The sequence below is a fragment of the Sebastes umbrosus genome, chromosome 13 (genome assembly GCF_015220745.1).
Source record: "Sebastes umbrosus isolate fSebUmb1 chromosome 13, fSebUmb1.pri, whole genome shotgun sequence".
NCBI lineage: Eukaryota > Metazoa > Chordata > Actinopteri > Perciformes > Sebastidae > Sebastes > Sebastes umbrosus.
In genome coordinates, this window is record NC_051281.1 from 1,704,859 (window position 1) to 1,721,571 (window position 16,713).

The window sequence follows — 16,713 nt, forward strand, 5'->3', positions numbered from 1 at the left end:
TCTTTAAAAAACATCTGAGTAACACAACGTTCAGCTGCAACATGAAGATGCTGAGAACTTCCTGTCTCTTCCAGTAACATCAGTGTTTCAGGACAATAAGACACGCATTACATCCCTCCACTAAAATGGGCCATTAGCTTCCCCACCACTCGTGACGTGCCTCCCTGTGGTCATATACATAGGTTGACATATGTGCTGTTCTTGTACAGCTGCTACCTGTGGGATGCACACATGAGCAATAGAGCATGATGGGAAAGTGTCCTGCAGTCTGGTGGTTTCCAGTAAAGCCTTTTGGACTGATTGGTTTGCTGCTGCAGCAGCTGCTTCATCACTATGAATGTTTTGGATGTTCTGATGTCAGATCCTTCCTGATTGCTGCCTCTGTGTTTGTGTGTAACAATGTTTGATTTGCGTCGGCATCCTCCTAAAGTGTAGAGCTGTTTGATTGCATATGATTGTGCAAATAAACACGATGTTCTCCTCCGTCGCAACGAGCAAAACAAGAATACAGATGAATCTCATGCGTCGTGCAGAGAGCTTGTTTTTATCACCATTTAAAGGATAAGGCTGGCAAATTCTGTCTTCCCATGAAAAGACCAAAACTACCAATGAATTTATCCTGTCAATTTGTTTTTGGGGTTTGGTTTTATGTAACATTGCACGGCAGCTGGATTCTCATAATGTCACGCAAGAATCACGGTATCAAATGTCACACGAAAATCCATCTTGTCAGGCTTCAAGTAATGCATTTGTGTCCGGCTGAAACCACATATCTGCAAGACATTTTTAAAGGTTTACATGTTCAGTCGGGGCCACAAACATCGTAGGGAAGTCTGAAAGTATGGAGAGATGGACTAACACCAGCTTTATCCTATAAACTACCATTCTCTGTCACTCTTTTTATGTTAAAATATAAAGTTAAAGGACATGTATCTGTACATTTGTCTTTACTCCAACAACCAGCTCTTCTCTTGAGCTGACTTTTTTCTTTTTGTCGTGGTGTTTATCAAGCTCCGGCATTAATGAGCAAGTCCACATCACTTTGTTGTTGAGGCACATCAATGCTCTTCCTCTTATTAACCCCATAACTCAGCCAGCTGGTCCTGCTGGCACACCTCACCTTTAAAATGACCCAGACTGTCGCGCCTCACATGGTCGATGCAGCTCAAGTGCTGCTCAGGGAGCGTTAAGACTTGTGATGATTTGTGATCAAATTAGGCTTCGATGTTTTCACTGAAGATTCACTTCATATTTGATGAGGACTTGCACATCGCTATTAATCCCTTTTTTATAAAAGGTAATATAATGTGATTATAATTGAGCAAAAAAGATATAATGAAGCGCTTATGTTTTTATTTTTTAAACTGTTTTTATTTTGCTGGACATTTGTAGGAAAACGCACGAAAAAAACACGTTGTTGAAAGTCGTGCTGAGCGTCACGCAAGAAAAGGAAAATTTGTGTCTATGAACACGAATAGGGAATGAGTCCTTACCCCAAGTGAAGGAGTTCAAGTACCCCGGGGTCTTGTTCACGAGTGAGGGGACTATGGAACGTGAGATTGGCCGGAGAATCGGAGCAGCGGGGGGGCGGTATTGCATTCGCTTTACCGCACCGTTGTGACGAAAAGAGAGCTGAGCCGGAAGGCAAAGCTCTCAATCTACCGGTCAATCTTCGTTACTACTCTCACCTATGGTCATGAGTGTTGGGTCATGACCGAAAGAACGTGATCGCGGGTACAAGCATCCGAAATGGGTTTCCTCAGGAGGGTGGCTGGCGTCTCCCTTAGAGATAGGGTGAGAAGCTCAGTCATCCGTGAGGAACTCGGAGTAGAGCCGCTGCTCTTTTGCGTCGAAAGGAGCCAGTTGAGGTGGTTCGGGCATTTAGTATGGATACGCCCTGGGCGCCTCCCTTGGGAGGTGTTCCAGGCACGACCAGCTGGGAGGAGACCACGGGGAAGACCCAGGACTAGGTGGAGAGATTATATCTCCACACTGGCCTGGGAACGCCTCGGGATCCTCCAGTCAGAGCAGGTTAATGTGGCCCGTGAAAGGGAAGTGTGGGGTCCCCTGCTGGAGCTGTTGCCCCCGCGACCCAATCCCGGATAAGCGGTTGAAGATGGATGGATGGATGGATGGATGAACACGAATCAAATAGATTAAATTTCGTGACTATTTCATGAACTGCCACCTAAAACACCTGACTTCTGCTTCTGCTACTAGGGTCGCCAAAGGTTCGCTGTCGTCTTCTTTTATTCCATCTTTCAGTGATTGCCCATGTAAATCAATGATAAATCCTACCAGTAGGTGTAGCAGGCCCCTACTGACCCACATCTATGAGGCTGATAAACACTGATAAAGCCCATTTAATGACCTGATAACAGTCTGACCGGCTGACATTACTGTACATACACCATGCAAGCTCTGCAGATGTTAACACATGTGTGCAAGCTGTTTTCTCTCGAAATCGTTGGAACAAAGTGTTAAAAATAGAACTGAGATCTTACAATGAAATCTCAATTGCTTCCAAAACAGGAGAAGATTGTGGGCTTACAGGTGAATTATAGTAAGTAGCATAAAGTAGAAATACTTTAGTAAAGTACATCAAAAATGTATGACTATCACAAGTACTTGGTTAGTTTCCACCTCTGTTATGAAGCACATTATAGTATTTGAGCGTGTTACTAAAGCTTTACACACTCGTGTGCTTTTAATGAAACAAAGCACCAGATGTTAAGAAACAAAACAAAACTAATTACCCTCCTTTACCAAGAGACTGTGACTGTATGAGTGAGTGTTTGATCAGATTATGACTTTAAAATCATCTCTGGGTGCATCACTTCACGGTCACCGTGGAGTCTCTAACAGCAGGGGGGCGGCAGGAGTCGAATAATGTGGCGGGAGACAGACAAATGCTTTCCATTAACACACAGTGACCAACGCTGCTCAGTCAGCGTGAGTCAGACGAGGCGTAAACGAGAGATCAGAGACAGCCGTAGTTTGAGTGCAGCAGCTGACGCTAAAGACATTTTCTGTGTCTGATCGTCACATTGTTAAAGAGGTTCACCCACTAATAATTATTTGTATTAATTTTCATATTCCTGCATAATCTGTTGTGTTTTAGCATTTAACAAGTCCAGTTGTCAATATGTCAATAATATTCCACATTCATATGTTTCGATGCAGTTTATTGGTTAAAAAAATCAAGATTTTTAAAGAGAAATATGTTCCACATTTCCCCCAAATCTATAATCATGAATGGATTTATTGTGGCCATTTGCTGTAACAGCATTTGTTTTTTAAAAAAATAAAATAACCTTATTGAGTACTTCTTTATAAATATGACTTCTACAGTATGAAAAGATATGGACTAAATTTATTATTATTATTATTTTTTTCGCATTTATTTGATAGTGACAGAAGAGATACACCATCATATCATATCAGCAACATCAATGATTAATAATTGAAGGTTCTCATACAATGTCCAGATTATCAATATAACCCATTTTTTTTTTTAAAAATAGTGGAAATTAATAACTGTTTTTTGTTTACATTTTCAATTTTATTTATCATTTTTGTTGTAGGTCTATGGTACGACGGTACGACGGAGTATTAGGGCCACATTGAGGAAAAAAAATAAATCTGAGATTTTGAGAATAAAGTCATAATATTATAAAGTAGTAATTTTACGTATTATTTTCTTTTTTTCTCGTAAACTTCTGACTTTGTTTTTTCCCTCAATGTGGCCCTAATACTCCGTGGTACATTGTCTCTTTGGCCCTCACTGCATTAGACTTATATACTATATACTTAGACTATAAACTGTGTTACCTTCATCACAATGATCACATGTTTTGCGGCTCCAGACAGATTTCTTCTTTTTCGTTTGATAGTAAAGGTTGCTGAACCCTGATATAACTGTTACCAACCAACATGTTAAGGTCCGGCCTGTCTGGTACTTCCAGTCGTATAGTTTCCATCTCTGAATGTCTTTCCAACATCCAAACATCTCAGTCACACAATAGTAAATTATAAAAAAACATCATGATAACTCTATGCTGTTTTCTCATTGCAAAAAAACAACCAATTTGTCCCTTGCTTTCCCGTATCGGTGTGTGCAAGTGTCTTCAGATATGGTGGAAATGAATGCAGGATTTAGTTCCTGGTGTAGATTAAATTCAGCTATGTAGTTCTTGGGGACTATTTACTTGAAAAGGGATATTTGAACCCAGCTGCTGTGAGTTAAAAATGTTTTCAAGATCCAAAAACAACAGAAGTGTGTGTGTGCTTTATGTGCATTCTTTCATTATTTTCCCCTACCTGGTACATTGGATCCATGCACACTTTGTTGTGGTAACATCATCCCTGCTGACTTTCCGCCAGCCTCTCAGGGCTCCAGGGAAGCTGTTTGTTTTTAGTTTGACAGACTTGTTAGATGCAAGCGATCGTGAAAATCTCATCATTCAACCTGCTGCATGATTTGTTCTTTCAATAAACAGATCTTTGGAGCCCGCTTAGAACGAGCAGTTTAGGTTGTAACAGCTCACCGTTGGCCTCGGCCCGATGAAGCACCATACCCTCAGCTTCAATAAAAACACAAAGCTGAACTATGGAGGCTAATCTGCAGAACAATACGGAACAAAATCCCACAACTCTGCGTGACGCTTATCTGCACATCTGTTTGTGTTCAAGACAACATGTATTTGTATAAACATACACAAACATGTTAATGAAATGAGGAGGTGTTGGAAGGATGTGAGGCAAAGGATGAGTGTGGGGGAGGAAGTTATCCGTTTTAAGCCGGTCTAGGACGGATATATTGAAGGCAATTACAGGCCCCTGATAATACCTGGAAAAGGAGAGATCGGAGAGGTGTGCAAAGGATTGAATCCTAAAAACATCCGAGCACATTTCTGGTAAACACCAGATTTAAAGTGATGCTTTTTTTGTTTTGTTTTTTCACGTAACTTCCGTACTTAAGTTACAGCACTTCCAGTGATATTTAAACCCAAACCACGATCTTCTCCTACAGCTACCTAAGTAGTTTTTTTTTTTTACTTAACTTCCATACTTAAATCTGAAGTAGGCGAGATTGGAGCAAATATGATTAAAAAGTTCTTTTTATAAAACGATCGCTATATCGTGACAGTAGTTCATGAAACAGGTAACCTGAAAAAAATCATGTCCCTCTTTGTCCTCCGGTGTCCTCCGGTGCTCCTAACGGCATCCACAGACCGGAGGAAAACAAGCAATAAGAGCTGATCTGAGGTCTGCTGTCCAGCTGCTGTCTATGAGAGCCGGCTGTCAATCACTCTGAACTCCGACCAAACGGTCAAACTAGGCAGCGCTGATCAAATATGAATCAATATTATGTTACGTTAATGTCTATATTTCTCCTCAGATGTTCTCAGAATCATCTTGTAGTGCACGGTTTAGCTCTAAAATGAGAAAGTTTGTGACGCGGCCGCCATTGTGAAATCTGGTGAAGGAACGTGATCGGAGCATGACCGGAGCTCAGCCAATAGGAACGCTCTCTCAATGAAATGACCTGTGATTGGTCAAAGTCTCCCGGCACGGGCTAGATGTTCTAAAGCCTGAAAACAGAGCCGTGAGGAGGAGCAGAAGTCTAGTTTTCTCTCAGAACACTTGAATTACAATCTGCTGAAAGGTTATTATGGGATTTTTGCCGAATGATGCCAAAAATATATACTGCCTACTGCAGGTTTAAGTATGCCATGCACGTCCGCTGTTATTTTAACCCAAACCACAATCTTTTCCTAAACCTAACTAAGTCGTTTTATTTTGAAAAATTAAACGACTTAGAAATTGACACCTGTGTCGCGTGTTGCTGGACATTCGTAGGAAAACGCACGAAGAATACGTTGTTGAAAGTCGCGCTGAGAGGAAAATTATGAACACAAATCAAACAGATTAAATTTCATGACTATTTCACGAACTGCCGTGCGACAGTGTTGGAGAATATTACTGAAAATGACTGTTGAGTTGCATTATGGGATGTGCAGGGTCCAGGGTTTTTGGAGCTTAAACTCAGGATCTCTGTTGAATCGATTTCCACCTACATTTCCCCCCCAACTTCATGGATGTGCAATACTGACACATTTGTGTGCCTTTAGATACACCTGTTGTAAAGTTCACATCACCACCAGGTATTACATCCAGCCTAATTAAGGTCAGGCGAGTCAGAGGCGGTGTCATTGTGGCGTCCAGTCCAGCAGAAACGAAGGTAGCGGAGAGTGTGACCTCTGACAGGTGGTGTTGATTGGTAACACATGCAGTAGAAGAACACGGTGTGACAGTCAAAAGGTTCCCCTTTCACTTCATTCATGTCTGATCGCCTTTTTACTGCCCACACAGTCCCGACTGGAAGCGTCAGAGCGCCTCATATATGTTGCGTTCCTGACGGTTAGTAGAAACTAACGCACAAAGTCATGCAGTGACTCATGACAGAACAGATCTAATTAGTAACAACACTTTCCCAGAATCAGTTCGAGCGAGTCTGGTAAGAATCGATTTGTCAGCCGTCCACCGGGCGATCAATAACAGACCGCAGAAGAAGCCTCCATAAAACTTGAGGAATTTTATTGGCACGAGAGCTTATTGGCAGCTTGACAACACCATCCAGTACTGACCCAAACAATCAGGAACATTTTAAACATTTACTATCAGTGAAGCTTATAGGATGCATTCGAAAAGCTGATTTTAACTCTCTAAGACCCACAATAGACCCGTTTTTTAGTCTTTTTTTAGGGGCGTCTAGGGGGTCTTTAGGGGGAGATAGCAGGTCGACGGTAGATGTCACATAGAAGTGGTGTACATCATCTGAAAGCTGAGAACCTGGAGATTAATTTGAGATGCTGTTCAGCACTGTGTGTCAAGTTGTTCTAGTCAATATAAAATAACATGTGAAAGTGTAGGAGTTTAGAACATGATGATAGCAGTATATGATGGTCATTTTCATGCTCTATTATGTCTCATAAGTTGTTACAGCAGTTTTAGGGTTGATACCATTTGTTACACAGATTTGGTGCTAAATTTAACAATTTCTTTTCACTATTAATATTTTATTTTATTTTACTTTATTTTATTTTATTTTATTTTATTTTATTTTATTTTATTTTATTTTGTATAAATGATTATGATTTGTATTGTCCTTTAATCTTATTTTATGCCTCTAATATTTACCTGAATTCTTTTGTATATTATTGTTTTGTCAGTAATAATAATAGTAATAAAAACAGTGTTATAAACAGGTAATAAAGATGATCACATAAAAAAATAATAGCTTAGTTATTGGTACTGACATTTTTTTTTGTTCACTTTATTTTAAAATGTCTTTATTCTTTAAAAATACTAACAAACTGAAAACATGATAATATATATTTAATATAATAATAATAATAATAATAATCTTGTAATAATATTATTATAATATTTAAACAACTCTAGATACATTTAAAAAAAGATGGGAATTGATTAATTCAAGCAAATTAAATAAATTAATTCTGTGTCTTACAGACATAATGTATTGATAGATGATTCAATACATCAGAGGGAAGAAAGTTTCATCTGATGAACCACATGGACCCGACTAGACCTCTAACAGCTGTGTGTCAGAACCAGAATCCAGACCGCCACCTTGTGGTTCACTCAGCTGCCTGCAGGATGAAATAAAACAATGAACCATCCTGGATGTCTATTAACTTTATATATCCTTAGACTCTTGATTCAGATCAGGAAAAAGTCCCCAAACAAACTCTTTTAACAGGAAAATAAATGTTATAAACCTCAGAAAGAGCAACCGAGGAGGGATCCCTCTCCCTAGAATAGAAGCTGTATAAAGTGAGGTTTATTTAATTTATCTAAATGGGCTCATTGAGATCAAGAGCTGTTTTGTGTGCAGACAAACACACACAATTCAATTAGTAATATAAAATAAAATAATAATAATAATGAAATAAATTAGTAATACAAAACTAATAAAATTTAACCTAGTTAAAATATATAAAATCAAAATAAATAAAAAGAGAGGGAAGTGCGTGAAGAAAACACTTTATTACGTCTTATTTGAAAAAGTGATAACCTCTCAGGTATGTCAGGCTAAAGATGCTAGAGTATGGAGGACCACAAGAGTCATGTAAATAGTAATAGAGCATTTAATTGATTAATAACTAATTGTACAATAAAAATAGGCATTAATAAATGTAAAGCGGTAGGGAAATAATAATAATAATTTGCTAATGCAAATGGGAAAAGGAGTTGCCTTTTAAAATGCCTGATTAAAACCTGTATTATTAATTACATTTGTGAATCCAATTATTTATTTCTCTTTTTAAACAAATAGAATTTTAAATTCCATTGTTTATTCATGAATTCATTACTTTATTTTTAAATGATGTACTTATTGACTGTTTTATGGTGTTTTTGTAAATTTTAATTTGAACTATTTATTGATGGATTAATATTTAATTTGTAAATTATTTTCATAATTCTTCTTTTAATTGCCCATTAAAATGTCAAATAATGAAATACTTTATAATTTTTTCCATTTATTCATAGAATAATAAATTAATTTGTAAACACATTTATTAATGCCTATTTTTATTTTACAATTAATAAATTAATTTGTAAACACATTTGTTAATACTTATTTTTATTGTACAATAAATTAATTTGTAAACAAATTTTGTAGTGCCTATTTTTATTGTACAATTAATAAATTAATTTGTAAACAAATCTATTAATACCTATTTTTTATTGTACAATTAGTTACCAATCAATTAAATGCTCTGTTACTATTTACGTGACTCTTGTGGTCCTCCATACTTATTGACTGTTTTATGGTGTTTTTTGTAAATCCCTTTTTTAATTTGAATTTATTGATGGATTAATATTTCATTTGTGGAAATTATTTTTATAATTCTTCTTTTAATGTCCCATTAAAATGTTAAATAATTAAATTAGTTATTAATCAATTAAATGCTCTATTATTATTTACGTGACTCTTGTGGTCCTCCATATTCTAGCACCTCTGGCCTCAGTCCGACACACCTGAGAGGTTATCACTTATATAAATAAGAGGTAATAAAGTGTTTTCTTTACGCACTTCGCTCTCTCTTTATATGTTGTGATTCTATTTAACTTAGAGTGTTTCCATGTAAACTAAAGGAAATGGGAACATCGTGAGTGCAGCGTTTTACTCTCATTGTTCAAATTGTTCAATGATGTTTGTTGAACAGAAAACTGAATGAGGAAATGAACTGTTGCCTATTGTGTGTGTACGTTGGGGGGGGTTACATGCAACTGACAGCAGGAGCGGCGTTCACGTGTCGCTGCTCGCCGCTTTCCTTATCCACTCCCACTGAGTATGAAAACCACTGGTGATGCTGTACAGGTGTGTGTGTGTGTGTGTACACTGTTGTAAATGCTGCAGCAGTCAGCAGCCTGGGCGCGTGGCTCGTTTTTTCTGAATGGTATCGGAGCCACGTGCCGCTGCTGAGGAACACTGTGCCCCAGACAGAGATGGATGAAAACCTAAAGGAGAGGCAGAGAGTCAGTTATATAACTGTTCTCCTGTTTGATGGATAAAGTGGATGAATCCACTAATTTCTTTAATGCATTAACACAAGATACTGTTATCATATGAAACTATAAAACCTGAAGAATCCATCGGTACCAACCATGTCACACTAGGTTGTTGTGAAGGAGGTTAAATAACGCTCCAAACTTGCGCTAAATTTTGTTGAGGAAAAAACTGTCATGTCCATTTTCAAAGGGGTCCCTTGACCTCTGACCTCCAGATCAGTGAAGGTAAATGGGTTCTATGGGTACCCACGAGTCTCCCCTTTACAGACATGCCCACTTTATGATAATCACATGCAGTTTTGGGCAAGTCATAGTAAAATCCGCGTTATTTTATTTTATTTTATTTTATTTTATTTTATTTCTTTTATTTTTTTATTCTTGTTTTATTATTTTATTGTATTTATTATTATTATAAGATTTATTTATTTATTTATTTGTGTGAGCGTTATAATTTATGTTAGGACATTATTTGTCTTTTAACATTTTATACTTATATTTTGATATGTCCATGTCAATTTATTGGTATATATATTGTATATATATATATATATACATATATATATATATATACTGTATATATATATGTATATATATATGTCTTTGTTGCAAGCTGTATTGAAATAAAAAAAAGTCTGTTTTTGACATTGTAGGTCACCAACAAAAAATATTGGATGCTCTGAATAATAATAATTTGTCCACTCCCATGTTGATAAGAGTATTACATATTTGACAAATCTGCCTTTAAGGTACATTTTGAACAGATAAAAAAATGTGTGATTAATTTAAGATTAATCATGATTAACTATATTAATCGATTTATTTATTTATTTATGTATTTATTTATTTATTCATTTATTTATAAAGCATTATAATTTATTTCAGCACATTATTTGTCTTTTCACATTTTATACATATATTTTGATATGTCCACCTGTCCAACAGTGACCACATATTCTGTTTTCTCTTGCCAGGATTTTTTGTGTCTTCTTTGTGTTTCTATTTCATGTTTGTGGTCACTGAGCCCGTACCAGGGCTGCGGTGGAAAAGTCCTTTTTTCTCTGAGGAAGAAGCAGCCGTGATAAGAGCTGTTTAAATCCTCTAAATGTTAAAGAAAGGAGCTTCAATGCTTCCTTTATTATCTCCTTTAGCGTAGGACACACTGGACCACACTTTACCAAAGGAAAGGAGATAATGCCGTCCCACAATTCCTTACGTCCGCAACTTTACTTTTGTTCTCTCTCTTTAATCTGACCTTTTAGATCTTTAATGCAATTTGTAAATGAATTGGCTTTGTGTATAACATTTACTAAATAAAACTGCCTTGCTTCCAGATTTGTTTCAATAACAGTGTCCCATTTGTTGAAGCGTTGCCTCTCTCTGTGCTCCGTCTGTGTTGTGTGTCACTGGGAACAGCAGGACAATGAAGCATTGAAAAGCCTGAGAAACAGTATATCTTAAGGAAACTTACTAAGAGAAAGAGAGAGAGACTCGCCTCCTTTAGCTCTTGGAAGTGACTGTGGAATAACTGGAGACCATCTGACCCTCAGCCAGGACAGCAGAGCAGAGCGAGCTCTCACGTGTTGCTGTCGGGTTAATCACATAAGGACAACCCAACTACCAACTCAACAGTCAGCAGTTAATCATAATTTCATTTCCACCTCATGTGAAACAAAAACACTCTCTGCTGGTTTGTCAGGAGCTGTTTTCAAGGAAAACCTCGTTCTCATGACTCTCATGTCTTGAAAACATCACAGCAGTCAGCAGACGGACCGGGGAGCTTGTTATTCTTTAGACATGATAATTTACTGGTAAAAGTACTGTTTCATGTAATTTATATGTACACTCAAAATGCTGGTTTTAGCTCAGCTCAAATTATTCTGCAGTTTGAGCGACCACAAAAAACTCGAGACTTGTTTCCTCTCTAAAGTCACTTTATCTTAATCTATAGATTCTATATAGCTTCTTAAATCACAGCAATGAAAGTTAGGATTCATGTTAAAATTTGCAGTGCAATGCTTGATAAATATATACAAACAGTGTTATTACCCAATTACTGAATAATGGGATTTAATAAAATGTATGAAGCATTTTATGGGTCCAACCACCACTTTTCTTCATGTTGAGATAAAATGAGTTAATTCATTATAATTTGACATTATTTCAAATGGAATTGTTTCATATACACATTACTTTACACCACCCAAACCAAAAATGGGGGCCATTTATGTGAATTTGACATGAAATTCTCATTTTAAAAATCCCGGAGAAAGCTGTTGTCCAAAACACCTGAGTGGTTGTGCAGAGGAGGCAGTTCATCTTTCTCAAACGTGCACCTAAATGTACCCAGCTGGGTCTCGCCTTTCAGAAAACACACACATTCATCTGTAGCTTCTTCTTGCATGTGAGACCCATACAGGAAGTAGACAAATAGACAGTCTCGTAATAGATCCCAGCAGCCTTAACCCTCTCTAAACGATATTAGTCTGGACCTGTTTAAAGTGTTTAGTGCTTTAGGATTTCAGATGTAGGTCAGACTCTAACGTGCACCTGGATGTGATTATCATTCCATCTGTAACTCCTACTTAAAGGAACCAGGTCATGTAAATCAGCATGTAACTATATCACGCTGTAAATGAGAGGAAGTGAGGACAGCTTGATGCGTGTGAGCGTGCACATCATCATGCTGTTTTCAGACGGTGTCATGCTCATATGTGAGGTAGTCTCTCTCTCTCCAGTCAGTGGGCGGGTTTTCCATGAGTCACGAGCCAGCCGAGGCCTCTCCTGTGGCAGGCTAGACTGTCGGGGTAATCCCGGGGATTACAGTCCAGCAGAGGATCCTCAGGTGAGCCTCGGGATTACCACCAGGGATTAAAGACATGAGGTGTTGGCATCTACTGTGAGGGCACCTGGTCAATATGGAGTCATAGGAGTGTCATAAAAAAAGAATACATCTGTAAAAGAATAAGAAATAAATGTGGAAATATAAAAAGGAATAAATAAAAGAATAAATAAGTAAATAAAAAAATTTGGAAATATAAAAAGAAAGAAATAAGTAAATAAAACATGTGGAAATATAAAAAGAAAGAAAATAAAAGAATACATAAGTACATTAAAAAATGTGGAAATATAAAAAGAAAGAAATAAAAGAATAAACAAATAATTAAAAAGGTGGAAATACAGAAAATAAATAAGTGGAAAAAAATGGGAATATAAAAATTAATAAATAAAAGGAAATATGTTAGAAATTGTGTAAATACAAAGAAAAATAAATAAATAAAGGGAAAAATAGGGGAAAAGCAATAGGTAAAAGAATAAGGAAAAATAAATGGATAAAAATGAATATATGACATTATATAAAAAGAAATAGATAAAACAATTAAAAAACTATGCAATAAAAATAGAGTAATTTATATTAAATATATAAATAATAATAATATATAAATTATTATATCCTCCTTTTATTGTGTAAAGTATTGTGATAATTGTGTTATGACAAAATGAGGACAAGTGTGACAGTTATGATATAATCATTTTTTAAATAAAATAGTTTTCTGTATACCCTTCATCATCAATCACCCAGTGTTGCCATCTAGTGGACATAATCACACATATTTATTACGTAAACATTAATATTTCTGCAGAAGTTTAACTGCAAACGTTGCTTTTAATCATGAACCTACTGTTTTTAGCCAAAGTATTAATTTTAAATGTATTCGTGTTGTATTATTTTATTTATTTATTAATTTATTTATTTATTTATTAATTAATTAATTAATTTATTTATTTATTTATCTATTTATTTATTAATTTATTAATTTATTTAATTATTTATGTATTTGTTTATTTATTTATTTATTTATTTGTGTGAGCATTATAATTTATGTTAGCACATTATTTGTCTGTTCGCATTTTATAAATATATTTTGATATGTCCATTGTCATATATATATATATAAAACAATTGTGCCATCCGCCCAACGTCTTAAACAGCTCTTTTGCTTATAAATGTTTGTCTGTTCCTGCCTGTCTGCCCAAAATCAAATTGCCTTTGTTGCAACTTGTGTTGAAATTAAAAAAAAATGTCTGATTTTGACATTGTAGGTCACCAACAAAAAATATTGGATGCTCTGAATAATAATAATAATAATGATAAATGTAATTATGGCTGAAGTAGTGGGTGACACTGACACCTTGATATATTTATGTTTTGCATACTTTACGTCACATCCTTCTAAATCATTACTGAAAAGCTGGTGTCTAATTAAAGTAAAACGTGTGGGTGTAATTTCATCCTGTACTCGGCTGCTCAGAGGAAGGAAAATGGTTCACTATCGTCCCCTCATGTTCTGACACATTTTACTGACGGGCTTTCATATGAAGCATTACGGCATTTCTATTTAAAATATGAAATCTGTGTCAATAAATAACAAAACCGCCAAGAATAGACGTTCATAGATGTGGGTCACAGGCCTGTTTTATAAGGTGATGGACTGCAGTAGGAAGGTTGTATGTACGCATGAAAAATGAACCGTTTTATAACACCCACTATCACTTACTGGAGGTGTGTGTGTGTGCGTGTGTGTGTGTGTGTGTTTATGTATATTAGTGCGGCTGTGCACATGAGTGGCCTACATATGTCTGCACATGTCTGCGCCTTTGTTAATGGACAGGTTATATCACCCATCATACCTTATCAAGAGATTCATCTCTTCTCTGGTTAGTTATAACACCCCAACACACACACACACTTCGTTGCAGGGTGTGTTAAATCGATAGAACAGCAGTGATTTTATGATACTTAAGGGAAACGAGTCCCAGAGGATCATGTCTGTGGAGGATGGAACATGCCAAAAAAAATAAAAATGAATAAATAAATAAATAAATAAATAAATAAATAAATAAATAGATAAATACTTAATTAAATGTAGCAAAAATAATATTACAAATAAATGTATAAAGGAAAGAATACAGAAATAAATAAGTGTTGGGAAATAAATAAGGGATGAAATGCAAAGGGAAAATCGTGCATGCATAAATAAATAAATAAATAAATACATTTACAAATAAAAAAAAACATTGTAAAAGTGTATAAGGGTTTAGAGCATTATGATAGAAGTATTTGATGGTCATTCCCATGCTCTATGTCTCATAAATTGTTGCAGGAATTTTTGGGTTGATACCATTTGTTACACAGATTTGATGCTAAATTTAACCATTTTTTTTCACTACTGGAGAATTGATAAAAATGATCAATAATCCTTCCAAAATACCGCATTAAGACACCAAGACCTTGAGGAACACCATAGAAAAAGACATGCTGTGATTTGGGATCAAAAACTTTTTGAGATTTCTGCAAGAATTGCATTTTTCGGGCGATTGGATGGCGATCTAGCTAGGAAAGCCATCCATCCTCTGAATGCTCTAGGTCTCTGGTTTGATCCATCCATCCTCTGAATGCTCTAGGTCTCTGGTTTGATCCATCCATCCTCTGAATGCTCTAGGTCTCTAGTTTGTGGCTGTAAAGTTTCATGAGGCTGTGATTATCCTAGAGGTCACCACAGGTCATTTTATACAGTGAGGTCGAGTTTCACTACAGTGAAATGTCTCCTATGGGGACTAACATCATCACACATGAATACAGTTGGGCTCGTTGGATCCACAAGAGTCTCAGCTTTACAGTGAGACACAATTTATGTAATTCAAGTGGGCATGTCCGTAAAGGGGAGACTCGTGGGTACCCAGAGAACCCATTTTCATCCACATATCTGGAGGTCAGAGGTCAAGGGACCCCTTTGAAAATGGCCACGATAGTTTTTCTTCGTTCAAATTTTGCCCAACTTTGGAGCGTTATTTAACCTCCTTCGTGACAAGCTAGTACGACAGTTTAGAGTGAAGATCCTGGTCTCATATGAAACTAGAAAAACCTGATGAATCCATCGGTACCAACCATGTCATACTAGCTGGTCATGAAGGAGGTTAAATAACGCTCCAAACTTACGCTAAATTTTGGCGAGGAAAAACTGTCATGTCCATTTTCAAAGGGGTCCCTTGACCTCTGACCTCCAGATCAGTGAATAGGTTCTATGGGTACCCACGAGTCTCCCCTTTACAGACATGCCCACTTTATGATAATCACATGCAGTTTGTTAGATATTTTAAAAGGTAGATAGATATTACATCAAAATTGTAGACTACCACTCATCCTGGTGTCCCACACAAACATACTCTTTGTCCCACATTTGGTTACCGTAGGAACCATGCTACTTCTTTTTTTTGATAGGTCTGAAACATGATATGAATTCATTATACAACTCCAAAACAGACTTGCTTATATAAACACCAAAATTACATAAAACAACAAACCAATCCCACATCCGGGTGTAGGAGTCAAGCAAGGACAAAAGTGGTAATTCAACTCATAACACAGAACATTTATTACATATATATAATTAAGAACTTTAAACATGCACTATCTGCAACCATCTTGGACTCTAACCACTGGTGCACTTTACACTATACATCCTATATACCACTTTATAGACTGCACATATGTACATATTACATTTATTTATTGTACAAACTACATTTATTTATTGATGGACTGTACACACTATGTTCACCCATTCAGTCTGTATCTTTTATATCTCTATTATTGCGTTTATAATTTTTGTATACCTTTACCTCTCCTGTGTTTCACTCTGTTTGCTGATGTTGCTGCTTTGACACCTGAATTCAGGTTCATCTTATCTTATCTTATCTTATCTTATCTTATATATATATATATATATATATATATATATATGAGGGCATCTTATTGTGATAGCACGTGTAAAAGCTTATTAAAAAGCAATAAGAGTGTGCTTGTTTGGGTGCAGCTCTCAGACAGTCATCTACTGTTGCCTGTGGGAAGTTATACAATATATATCTATATATATATATAGATATATATCTATATATATATAATAAATATATATAATATATATATTTATTTAATACATATATATATAATATATATATAAATATTTGTATATATATATTTATAAATATATATAAATATATATATTTATATATATAAATATTATATGTATATATTTATATAATAAATATATA